General features: G+C 48.5%; 1 pseudogene; it reads right to left on the bottom strand.

The window, feature by feature from the left end:
* Positions 1 to 598: 598 nt before the first annotated feature.
* On the bottom strand, positions 599 to 13,417 carry LOC129409245 (scavenger receptor cysteine-rich type 1 protein M130-like; annotated as a pseudogene).
* Between the last annotated feature and the right edge of the window lie 684 nt (positions 13,418 to 14,101).

Here is a 14,101-nt window from a genome sequence, read left to right on the forward strand (position 1 = left end):
AGTAAAAATTAAAGTGAACTCCTAAATTAGGGAAAGAAGTTATAACAACAACATTTGAATGGTTTGATCACACTGCTTTCATCAATCTCCTCGATAAACCTTTTACCCAATTTTATTACAGCAAATATAGTCAAGTAGATACAAAATAAATAAAAAGTAATAGCAAAAGTTTAGCCCATGTGTAGTTCTTACTCTGGGCACCAGCAGGAGGCCGGTCCCTGAGCTCCTAGTTTTCCCCATGTTTAGCCCATGTTTAGTCCATGTTTAGTCATAGTTTAGTCCTGGTTTAGCCCATGTATTATTATTATTATTATTATTATTATTATTATTATTAGTAGTAGTAGTAGTAGTAGTAGTAGTAGTAGTAGTAGTATTAAATAATAATATCATTATTATTACAATATACTGGACTGATCTGAAGGATAGCACAAGGGTTAAATAGAATCAGCAGTGAAAATGAAAAGTGATTTAATAAAGTGTGAACTGTAGGTGTGGGTCTGTGTGGGATGGTGTCTGGGTCTGGGTCTGGACTCAGACCCCGGTCCACCTGTTACTGACCCCGGCCTAGAATATTATTACTGTTTTACTTTACATCCTTTTACGTGGGCCATTTGGGAGCGAAGTCCACTCGGATCGTCTCGCTGCTTGGTCCGTCGAGTCTCCGTCGCGTGTCCGCGCGTGTCCGTCGAGTCTCCGTCGCGTGTCCGTCGCGTGTCCGCCGCGTGTCCGCCGCGTGTCCGTCGCGTGTCCGTCGCGTGTCCCGTCGCGTGTCCGCGTCGTCGCGTGTCCGTCGCGTCCTCACTGTTCTGAGTGTATTTAAGCCTGGGGTCTGTGCCGTGCAGTTCCACCAATGAAGCACAGAGGGCGCCACAGTCCACCGTACAGTGTCATTATCCCTGTGTTTGTTTATATGAGCAGTCGCCCAATGAACAGGCAGAGACTTTATTTTATTATGTCAACTATTTTCATACTTTTATATTTATTATTTACTTTTATATTGAAATTCTCATCTTGTTTTTGTATCTTCTTGTTTTAGACCACGCACACCCATACACCTGCCCCCACCATGCCACACCGTCCACTCTAACTCTCTAACTGCTGCGATATCTACAATAAAGTGCTCCTGTCTGCGCCCCTGTCTGCGCCCTGTCTGCGCTCCTGTCTGCGCCCCTGTCTGCGCCCCTGTCTGCCCTGTGTGCGCTCCTGTCTGCGCTCCTGTCTGCGCTCCTGTCTGCGCCCTGTCTGCGCCCTGTCTGTGCTCCTGTCTGCCCCCTGCCTGCGCCTGTCTGTGCTCCTGTCTGCGCCCCTGTCTGCGCTCCTGTCTGTGCCCTGTCTGCGCCCCCTGTCTGCGCTCCTGTCTGCGCCCTCTGCGCTCCTGTCTGCCCCTGTCTGCGCCCCTGTCTGTGCTCCTGTCTGCGCTCCTGTCTGTGCCCCTGTCTGCGCCCCTGTCTGCGCCCCTGTCTGCGCTCCTGTCTGCGCCCCTGTCTGCGCCCCTGTCTGTGCTCCTGTCTGCGCTCCTGTCTGTGCCCCTGTCTGCGCCCTGTCTGCGCTCCTGTCTGTGCCCTGTCTGCGCCCCTGTCTGCGCTCCTGTCTGCGCTCCTGTCTGTGCTGCCCCTGTCTGCGCTCCTGTCTGTGCCCCTGTCTGCGCCCCCTGTCTGCGCCCCTGCTGCTGTCTGCGCTCCTGTCTGCGCCCCTGTCTGCGCTCCTGTCTGCGCTCCTGTCTGTGCCCCTGTCTGCGCTCCTGTGTGCGCTCCTGTCTGTGCCCTGTCTGCGCCCCTGTCTGCGCTCCTGTCTGTGCCCCTGTCTGCGCTCCTGTCTGCGCTCCTGTCTGCGCCCCTGTCTGCGCTCCTGTCTGCGCTCCTGTCTGCGCTCCTGTCTGCGCTCCTGTCTGCGCCCCTGTCTGCGCCCTGTCTGCGCTCCTGTCTGTGCCCCTGTCTGCGCCCCTGTCTGCGCCCGTCTGCGCTCTGCTGTCTGCTGCCCTGTCTGTGCCCCTGTCTTCGCCCCTGTCTGTGCTCCTGTCTGCGCTCCTGTCTGCGCCCCTGTCTGCGCCCCTGTCTGCGCTCCTGTCTGATCTGTTTTACTTCACACACAAACTGTAAGCAGAATATTCCCAAAGTTTTCCAGAGGTTCTGCCGTCCACGTGTCGTGTAGATGAGACTTGGAAATGAGTTTGGACGATTCCCAACAAATCTGATCAAACAAACAAGGTCAAAGAGTTTTGTTTTCATCTGTAATTCTCCTGCTGGTTCCATTTAAACGGGACATTCGTGTGAAGTGGTCCTTTTGTCCAAACAAAACCAGAGACTGTTTGCATCTTCTCTGGATCTGCTCCAGCTCCACCATGTTCTGGACTCGAGCAGATACGTGACGGGTCGTGTTCAGAAGGACTTTGTTTGGAAATAGGACAGTGTGGTCAAAAAACAAAAACAGAAATCTGTTTCATTCAAATGTGTTCATTTTATTGGTCAAATGTAAAAACAGAGTGACACTTTATGACAATATGTGACCTTCTTTGTACAACTTTATATAAATATTTATCATTGCGACTAAGATAAGAGGCACATGGATCAATACTTTGAGCGCAGCACAAAAGGGCATCGGCAAAAACACCAAGGGAGTCAAACACCAACTCCTGCTCCATGTGATTGTGGAAAATCACCCTTGAAGCCAACGGGAAGCCAACTTGCACAAGTGTCCATCAAATGTGACATTTACCAAAGAGACTCACTGTCCCCACTGCTGCTCTGCACCTGAACCTCCTCAAACTGACCACAGACACGACTCAGAAACAACAGACACGACTCAGAAACAAAAGACACAACTCAGACACACGACTCAGAAACCACAGACACGACTCAGAAACAACAGACACGACTCAGAAACAACAGACACGACTCAGAAACAACAGACACGACTCAGAAACAACAGACTCAGAAACACAGACAGACTCACGACTCAGAAACAAGACACGACAGACACGACTCAGAAACACAGACACGACAGACAGACACGACTCAGAAACCACAGACACGACTCAGAAACCACAGACACGACTCAGAAACACAGACACGACTCAGAAACAGACAACCACAGACACGACTCAGAAACCACACACGACTCAGAAACACAGACACGACTCAGAAACCAACACGACACAGACACGACTCAGAAACACACAGACACGACTCAGACACAGACACACGACTCAGACACGACTCAGACACAGACACAGACACAGACACAAGAAACACACAACTCGGAAACCACAGACACGACTCGGAAACCACAGACACGACTCAGAAACGAGGCCAACATCACTCCCCTCCTCTACATGGACGACATCAACTGTACACTAAGAATGAGACATCAACACACACACACACACACACTCACACAACACCACCAGGATCTACAAAACACACACACTGGAATGTCATTCAGGCTCAAGAAATGTACAAAGAGAGGGCAGGTAGAACACGCAGACGTTGAGGACAGTTAGAAGTTCCTCTGTATCCCACAAGCAAATGGCTCCTCGAAGAGACAAGGAAAGAGGCTACGGTCAAACACCTGCAGAGTGAGACAAGTCCTAAGAAGCAGCTCAATGGAAAAACAAGGCCCAGGCAAGAAACGGCTCGGCCCTGTCAGTGATCAGATCCCAGCAGGAATCAGCACAAATATTTTTTTCCACAATGACGCCTCTTGTACATGACCCAGGCGTCTCCCAGAAGATAAGATCATTTCCAATCAAGAAAAAACTTGCTGGTTGAATAAAAGTAACTTTAAGTCAAAATTTGTCAGGGGTATGAATAATATTGGGCTTGACTGTATCAAATCTAAAATATAAAAATCTAAAATATAAAATATACTCTCGTCCCAGTGTGGGCGTCGTTCTGTCGGACGCTCCAGAGGATCAGATCTTCTATGATTTCTACAGGTCGTCTCATTTCAAACTAAAGCAAAGTTCTCTGGCCTTAACAGGAAGTAGACTGCACCTGGATCCTGTGCATCAGAATCATTTCAAACCAAAGCCTCAAGTCTGTGAACACTGTGTAATGTTCTAAGATCAGATTTGAACTGACTGGAGTGAGTTTGTGAAACATCAGTAAAAGAAAATCTGAAAAACACAAAACAGCCACAAAAGAAGGATTATACAAAGAGTCACTAAACAATAGAACAAAACAGTGACTCTGTATTTACACAAATGGACTGAACATCCCTCACACCCGACCCGGTCTAAGTCCGGGACTCGCGCCCGACCGGTCCGAGTCCGGGACTCACACCCGACCCGGTCTAAGTCCGGGACTCGCGCCCGACCGGTCCGAGTCCGGGACTCGCGCCCGGTCCGGGACTCGCGCCCGGACCCGGTCCGAGTCCGGGACTCGCGCCGGGACCCGGTCCGAGTCCGGGACTCGCGCCGGGACCCGTCCGAGTCCGGGACTCGCGACCCGGTCCGAGTCCGGGACTCGCGCCGGGACCCGGTCCGAGTCCGGGACTCGCGCCGGGACCCGCGCCGAGTCCGGGACTCCGCTCGCGCCGGGACCCGCGCCGAGTCCGGGACTCGCGCCGGACCCGGTCCGAGTCCGGGACTGCGCGGGACCCGCGCCGAGTCCGGACTCGCGCCGGGACCCGCCGAGTCCGGGACCCGCGCGGGACCCGCGCCGGGACCCGCGGGACCGCGCCGGGACCCGCGCCGGGACCCGCGCCGGGACCCCGCGCCGGACCCGCCGGGACTCGCGCGGACTCGCGCCGGGACTCGCGCCGGGACTCGCGCCGGGACTCGCGCCGGGACTCGCGCCGAGTCCGGGACTCGCGCCCGACCCGGTCTAAGTCCGGGACTCAGGTGGATCTGGTCTAACTCCAGGTCCTCTGAGGTCCTCACTCTGGCGCCCCCTTCTGGCCCGGACCTGAAACAACAGGACACAGCAGATCCACACGTCACAAAACCAGGACCACAGACTGAAGAAGTTTTCTGAGGGAGCGTGACGACACCCACAGTGTTCAGCTCCAAATGAAGCTCATGGAGGCCGGCAGTTACAGCGGCTCATCTGGAGCCTGATTGGTCTGTTAATGTTCAGATCTGGATTTGGGACAAAATGTTGAAGTCCAAACCCCAGGATCATGTGGAGCAGGTCCAGACCAACATGTGAAGGTCAGAGTGAAGAACCTGACAGCAGCAGGTCCAGAGAGACACTTTTACACACAAACTCAACTGGAGCCAGAGTCCATGGAGCCCAGAACTAAACCAGGACTAAACCAGGTCTAAACCAGGTCTAAACCAAGTCCAAAGGTCAGTACCTTGCAGTAGCAGTAGGACAGTGGGAGGATGCAAAGGAGCAACAGAAGAATCACCACGACTCCGATGATCAGGACTGAGTCTGACTCTGCAACACAAAAGAACCCAGATCAGACCAGGACCAGGACTAAGACTAAGACCAGGACATGACCCTGTGACCCCTGAATTTGAATGATTCAGGAAGTCTGTGGAGAGGTGTGTGTGTGTGTGTGCGCGGTCGTGGTCTAAATGTTTATTGGACGCTGAGAGAAATAAAAATGTAAGATCGAAATTTTACCTGAACACTTCACCTCCAGACCCGAGGAAGAGGAAGAAGATGAACCAGAGACACATTCTCTCACTGAAGACTTCTTCACACAGTCAGATGAGACCTCCCACACACGACTCTGTGGAAAATCATCTCTCTGTTCTCCATAAACAGCAGAACCACAGTCCAGGTCTCTGCACACAACAGCTGTGGCCTCCAGGTCCCAGAGGTCATAGGTCACATCCACTCGTCTCCACTCTCCTCTGTGTTTCACCTCCACAGTCCCAGCACAACGACTGGCTCCTCCCACCAACCTGAGCTCTGAACAGACAAGAGACAGAGTGAAGCCCCGCCCCTTTACCTGAGCAGGTGAAGCCCCGCCCCTTTACCTGAGCAGGTGAAGCCCCGCCCCTTTACCTGAGCAGGTGAGGTGGACAGTGGCTCCAGAGGAGCAGGTCCTTGAGTTGGAGCGGGGACAGTCCATCAGAGCAGACTCATGTCCCTCACAGTGGAACGTCTGCCCCAGAGGAGAGAGCGCCCCCTGGAGGAGAGAAGGAGCCCCACAGTCCAGCTCCCTGCACAGCACCTCTGCCCCCCGCTGGTCCAAGTCCCCGTCACAGACCCCGGTCCAGGACCCGTCCCAGATCTGCACTGATCCTGAACACAGACCGGACCCCGAGACCAACCGCACCGACTCTGTGGACACACATGTGACATCATCACTCTGAACCAATAGGACGCACACATGTGACATCATCACTCTGAACCAATAGGACGCACACATGTGTGACATCATCACTCTGAACCAATAGGACGCACACATGTGTGACATCATCACTCTGAACCAATAGGACGCACACATGTGTACATCATCATCTGAACCAATAGACGCACACATGTGACATCATCACTCTGAACCAATAGGACGCACACATGTGTGTGACATCATCACTCTGAACCAATAGGACACTTGTTGTGATCATGTGACTTGATTATATTTTTGTTACAAACACATAAGAATCATCTTTATTATTAAAAGTTTTTAAGTTTTAATGATTTATTTGGTTTTATAAACCAAAGTAGAAGAATGAAAAAAGTAATAATTTTGAAGTGAATCTTAAACTCTGATAATAAAAGTTGAAAGACGAGCAAATTAAAACACCTGAGCTAAACTCCATTATACGACTGGTGACTCGACTGTTTTACAGTCTTACTGCAAATAATCTGTGGACACAATCTACACATCAGGACTAGAGTTACTCTCCACATCAGGACTTGAGTTCGTTTGTTTTATTTCTTTAGTTGTAAAAAGGTTCAGTTAAACTTTGCAGTGAAATTTGACACCGTCTGATTTAAACTTATAATGTAACAGACACGCCCCCTCACACAGACACGCCCCCTCACACAGACACGCCCCCTCACACACAGATACGCCCCCCTCACACAGACACGCCCCCTCACACAGACACGCCCCTTCACACAGACACGCCCCTTCACACAGACACGCCCCCTCACACGGACACGCACCCTCTCACACAGATCTGTGTGTGAGGGGCAGCGTGTCCGTGTGAGGGGGCGTGTCTGTGTGTGTGTGTGTGCGTGTGTGTGTGTGTGTGTGTTGAATGTGTGGTAAGTGTTTTTTGTTGTTATAAATCAGTTAAAAAAGTCTTAAATGATCAAAGATGCTCCATGTTTATCTTTTGTCATATCTGTGCCATAGTTGCCATAGCGACCAGTGTAAATGTCCCGTTCCTCTGATGGTGCATGTGCACAGGGACATGAGTATCCTGGTTTCTCTGAGCTCATGGAAACACTCTGTCCAGAACAGTGTCATAACCGGGATCCTGCTGCACATGTAAACACACTGACACTTCCACTTTTACAAATGAAACACATTTAAAGACAAAAGCAGCTTTATTTTCTCATCTATGACGTCATCAGAGACACAACTTTGTCTAAACGGATCTTTTATGTAGAATCCATTTACAACAAGAATCAAACACACACTCCCAGCATCCTCCATCACAAGCACACAGGTTTACTCCATCTCCAGAGAATCAGCAAAGAGAACATGAGACAGTCTGTCACTGTCACTGCTGCACACAATCTACAAGATTCAACTATTAAAGCAGAGCTCTGCTGCAAAAGGGACTTTTCACACATTTAACCATGTCACACATGTTTTCCTTTCTTTCTGTTTGGACACATTCAACCTGAACATTTACAAAAAACTTTTACCTGAACAGTTCACCTCCAGACCCCAGGGAGAGGAAGAGTAGGATGAATCCCAGACACATTCTCTCACTGAAAACTCCTTCACACAGTCAGATGAGACCCTCCACACACGACTCTGTGGAAAATCATCTCTCTGTTCTCCATAAACAGCAGAACCACAGTCCAGGTCTCTGCACACAACAGCTGTGTCCTCCAGGTCCCAGAGGTCATAGGTCACATCCACTCGTCTCCACTCTCCTCTGTGTTTCACCTCCACAGTCCCAGCACAGCGACTGGCTCCTCCCACCAACCTGAGCTCTGAACAGACAAGAGACAGAGTGAAGCCCCGCCCCTTTACCTGAGCAGGTGAAGCCCCGCCCCTTTACCTGAGCAGTTGAAGCCCCGCCCCTTTACCTGAGCAGTGAAGCCCCGCCCTTTACCTGAGCAGGTGAGGTTGACAGTGGCTCCAGAGGAGCAGGTGCTTGAGTTGGAGCGGGACAGTCCATCAGAGCAGACTCATGTCCCTCACAGTGGAACGTCTGCCCCAGAGGAGAGAGCGCCCCTGGAGGAGAGAAGGAGCCCCACAGTCCCAGCTCCTGCACAGCACCTCTGCCCCCCGCTGGTCCAAGTCCCCGTCACAGACCCCGGTCCAGGACCGTCCAGATCTGCACTGATCCTGAACACAGACCGGACCCCGAGACCAACCACACCGACTCTGTGGACACACATGTGACATCATCACTCTGAACCAATAGGACGCACACATGTGTGACATCATCACTCTGAACCAATAGGACGCACACATGTGTGACATCATCACTCTGAACCAATAGGACGCACACATGTGTGACATCATCACTCTGAACCAATAGGACACTTGCTGTGATCATGTGACTTGATTATATTTTTGTTACAAACACATAAGAATCATCTTTACTATTAAAAGTTTTAAGTTTTAATGATTTATTTGGTTTATAAACCAAAGTAGAAGAATGAAAAAAATAATAATTCTGAAGTGAATCTTAAACTCTGATAATAAAAGATGAAAGACGAGCAAATTAAACACCTGAGCTAAACTCCATTATACGACTGGTGACTCGACTGGTGTGTGTGTGTGTGTGTGTGTATCTGTGTGTGTGTGTGTGTGTGTGTGTGTGTGTGTGTGTGAGTGTGTGTGTGTGTGTTTGTTAGTTGAATGTGTGTAAGTGTTTTTTGTTGTTATAAATCAGTTAAAAAGTCTTAAATGATCAAAGATGCTCCATGTTTATCTTTTTGTCATATCTGTGCCATAGTTGCCATAGCGACCAGTGTAAATGTCCCGTCTCCTCTGATGGTGCATGTGCACAGGGACATGAGTATCCTGGTTTCTCTGAGCTCATGGAAACACTCTGTCCAGAACAGTGTCATAACCGGGATCCTGCTGCACATGTAAACACACTGACACTTCCACTTTACAAATGAAACACATTTAAGACAAAAGCAGCTTTATTTTTCTCATCTATGACGTCATCAGAGACACAACTTTGTCTAAACGGATCTTTTATGTAGAATCCATTTACAACAAGAATCAAACACACACACACTCCCAGCATCCTCCATCACAAGCACACAGGTTTACTCCATCTCCAGAGAATCAGCAAAGAGAACATGAGACAGTCTGTCACTGTCACTGCTGCACACAATCTACAAGATTCAACTATTAAAGCAGAGCTCTGCTGCAAAAGGGACTTTCACAACATTTAACCATGTCACACATGTTTCCTTTCTTCTATTTGGACACATTCAACCTGAACATTTACAAAAACACTTTTACCTGAACACATCACCTCCACACCCGAGGAAGATGAAAAGAATATGAACCCCAGACACATTCTCTCACTGAAGACTTCTTCACACAGTCAGATGTGACCCACCACACACGACTCTGTGGAAAATCATCTCTCTGTTCTCCATAAACAGCAGAACCACAGTCCAGGTCTCTGCACACACCAACTGTGTGCTCCTGGTCCCAGTGTTCATAAGACTCCACTCGTCTCCACTCTCCTCTGTGTTTCACCTCCACAGTCCCATCACAGCGACTGGCTCCTCCCACCAACCTGAACACTGAACAGACAAGAGACAGAGTGAAGCCCCGCCCCTTTACCTGAGCAGTGAAGCCCCGCCCCTTTACCTGAGCAGGAAGCCCCGCCCCTTTACCGAGCAGGTGAGGTGGACAGTGGCTCCAGAGGAGCAGGTGCTTGAGTTGGAGCGGGGACAGTCCATCAGAGCAGACTCATGTCCCTCACAGTGGAACGTCTGCCCCAGAGGAAGAGCGCCCCCTGGAGGAGAGAAGGAGCCCCACAGTCCAGCTCCCTGCACAGCACCTCTGCCCCCCGCTGGTCCAAGTCCCTGTCACAGACCCCGGTCCAGGACCCGTCCCAGATCTGCACTGATCCTGAACACAGACCGGACCCCGAGACCAACCGCACCGACTCTGTGGACACACATGTGACCATCATCACTCTGACCAATAGGACGCACACATGTGACATCTTCACTCTGAAACCATAGACGCACACATGTGTGACATCATCACTCTGAACAATAGGACGCACACATGTGTGACATCATCCTCTGAACCAATAGGACGCACACATGTGTGACATTCATCACTCTGAACCAAAGGACACACACATGTGTGACATCATCACTCTGACACCATAGGACGCACACATGTGTGACATCATCACTCTGAACCAATTAGGACGCACACATATGTGACATCATCACTCTGAACCAATAGGACACACTGTGATCATGTGACTTGATTATATTTTTGTTACAAACATAAGAATCATCTTTACTATTAAAAGTTTTAAGTTTTAATGATTTATTTGGTTTATAAACAAAGGGAAGAATGAAAAAAATAATAATTCTGAAGTGAATCTTAAACTCTGATAATAAAAGATGAAAGACGAGCAAATTAAACACCTGAGCTAAACTCCATTATACGACTGGTGTGTGTGTGTGTGTGTATCTGTGTGTGTGTGTATGTGTGTGTGTGTGTGTGTGTTGTGTTGTTAGTTGAATGTGTGTAAGTTTTTTTTGTTGTTATAAATCAGGTTAAAAAGTCTTAAATGATCAAAGATGCTCCATGTTTATCTTTTGTCATATCTGTGCCATAGTTGCCATAGCGACCAGTGTAAATGTCCCGTCTCCTCTGATGGTGCATGTGCACGGGGACATGAGTATCCTGGTTTCTCTGAGCTCATGGAAACACTCTGTCCAGAACAGTGTCATAACCGGATCCTGCTGCACATGTAAACGCACTGACACTTCCACTTTACAAATGAAACACATTTAGACAAAAGCAGCTTTATTTTCTCATCTATGACGTCATCAGAGACACAACTTTGTCTAAACGGATCTTTTATGTAGAATCCATTTACAACAAGAATCAAACACACACACACACTCCCAGCATCCTCCATCACAAGCACACAGGTTTACTCCATCTCCAGAGAATCAGCAAAGAGAACATGAGACAGTCTGTCACTGTCACTGCTGCACACAATCTACAAGATTCAACTATTAAAAGCAGAGCTCTGCTGCAAAGGACTTTTCACACATTTAACCATGTCACACATGTTTCCTTTCTTCTATTTGGACACATTCAACCTGAACATTTACAAAAACACTTTTACCTGAACAGTTCACCTCCAGACCCCAGGAAGAGGAAGAAGATGAACCAGAGACACATTCTCTCACTGAAGACGTCTTCACACAGTCAGATGAGACCCTCCACACACGACTCTGTGGAAAATCATCTCTCTGTTCTCCATAAACAGCAGAACCACAGTCCAGGTCTCTGCACACAACAGCTGTGGCCTCCTGGTCCCAGAGGTCATAGGTCACATCCACTCGTCTCCACTCTCCTCTGTGTTTCACCTCCACAGTCCCAGCACAGCGACTGGCTCCTCCCACCAACCTGAGCGGCTCTGAACAGACAAGAGACAGAGTGAAGCCCCGCCCTTTACCTGAGCAGTGAAGCCCCGCCCCTTTACCTGAGCATGAAGCCCCGCCCCTTACCTGAGCAGGTGAGGTGGACAGTGGCTCCAGAGAGCAGGTGCTTGAGTTGGAGCGGGACAGTCCATCAGAGCAGACTCATGTCCCCTCACAGTGGAACGTCTGCCCCAGAGGAGAGAGCGCCCCCTGGAGGAGAGAAGGAGCCCACAGCCCAGCTCCCTGCACAGCACCTCTGCCCCCGCTGGTCCAAGTCCCCGTCACAGACCCCGGTCCAGGACCCGTCCCAGATCTGCACTGATCCTGAACACAGACCGGACCCCGAGACCAACCGCACCGACTCTGTGGACACACATGTGACATCATCACTCTGAACCAATACATCATCACTCTGAACCAATAGAGCACAACATGTGTGACATCATCACTCTGAACCAATAGGACGCACACATGTGTGACATCATCAACTCTGAACCAATAGGACGCACACATGTGTGACATCATCACTCTGAACCAATAGGACACTTGCTGTGGTCATGGACTTGATTATATTTTTGTTACAAATACATAAGATCATCTTTACTATTAAAAGTTTTTACGTTTTAATGATTTATTTGGTTTATAAACCAAAGGGGAAGAATGAAAAAAGTAATAATTTTGAAGTGAATCTTAAACTCTGATAATAAAAGATGAAAGACGAGCAAATTAAACCCTGAGCTAAACTCCATTATACGACTGGTGACTCGACTGTTTTTACAGTCTTACTGCAAATAATCTGTGGACACAATTACACATCAGGACTCAAGTTACTCTCCACATCAGGACCCGAGTACTCTCCACATCAGGACTTGAGTTACTCTCCACAAAGACTAAAGTTACTCTCCCATCAGGACTAGAGTTACTCTCCACATCAGGACTAGAGTTACTCTCCACATCAGGACTAGAGTTACTCTCACATCACTTCGTTTGTTTATTCTTTAGTTGTAAAAAGGTTCAGTTAAACTTTGCAGTGAAATTTGACACCGTCTGATTTAAACTTATAATGTACACAACACGCCCCCACACAGACACGCCCTCACACAGACACGCCCCCTCACACAGACACGCCCCCTCACACAGACACGCCCCCCTCACACAACACGCCCCTCACACACAGACACGCCCCTCACACAGACACGCCCCCAACAGACACCCTCACACAGACACGCTCCCCTCACACAGACACGCCCCTCACACAGACACGCCCCTCACACAGACACGCCCCTGTGTGTGTGTTGATCTTTTTTTTTTTTTTTTAATAATAATTTATTGTCTTTTTTAACAAAATAGAACAATACAAAACAATCCAGCACAGTTTAGTCTGCATAGAACTGAATAGATAAAGACTGTCACAAGGTCTGAGTCAGAGCTGAAATGAAAAAGAAATAAACATTGCACAATTATTGATTAAAATTAAAATCAAATTGGGAGCCTCCTTTATAAAGCACATCAGCCAAGTCCGGAGGTAGGTGGTCCAGAAAGGCTTGCCATATTTTATAGGAAGTGTTTGAATTGCCTTTTAAGAGGCACTGAGTCTTTCCATTGGGAAAACTTTAAAAGTCTCTCTGTACCATTGTGTAACAGATGGAGGTTTTGCCTGTATCCACTGAAGCAGGATGCATCTTCTTGCCAGGTGTAAAAGTTTACGTAATAACATCATCTGCCCTGGTAACACAGGTAGCCTCTCAGACAGGCCAAAAAGAAATAAAACAGGCTCCACGTCAATGGCTCGATGAAAAATGGAGCGGAGCTCCGTAGCAACATTCCTCCAAAACCTGAGTATCAACGGACACTGCCAGATACAATGATAATAAGTGCCCACAATGTTTTTACATTTTACACACAAAGGTGAGTATTGAGGGTGAATCTTATGCAAGAATTTGAGGAGTACGTTGAAGTCTGTGTAAAATTCTATATTGGTTCTCCCTGAGTTTATTACAAGTAAAACTTTTTTTGGCCACCCTAAAAGCTCTTAACCAAGTCTCAGTCCTAAGATCAATCCCCATATCCGCTTCCCAATGAGCCTGGAATTCCCCGTGGTGGAAGGCTTGATTCCATTAACTGTGCATAGCAAAGAGAAATAAATTTTTTTTTTTATTGCATCCTTATTAAATTTTAATAGAAATGTTTCTATTGAGTTTAAAATGGTTGATCACCCGGGAAAGAAAGGGATGATTGAACGAAGTGTCTCATCTGGAGAAAACCAAAAAAGTCCTTCTGTGAAACTCCATACCTATTCTGAATTTGTTTAAATGACATAAGATCACCCTCCTCAAACAAATCGCAGACAAGTTTCAAACCTTGAA

This window comes from Boleophthalmus pectinirostris, unplaced genomic scaffold (assembly GCF_026225935.1).
Source record: "Boleophthalmus pectinirostris isolate CB_2022bp ecotype Guang Dong unplaced genomic scaffold, ASM2622593v1 HiC_scaffold_19, whole genome shotgun sequence".
NCBI classification, from domain to species: Eukaryota; Metazoa; Chordata; class Actinopteri; order Gobiiformes; family Gobiidae; genus Boleophthalmus; species Boleophthalmus pectinirostris.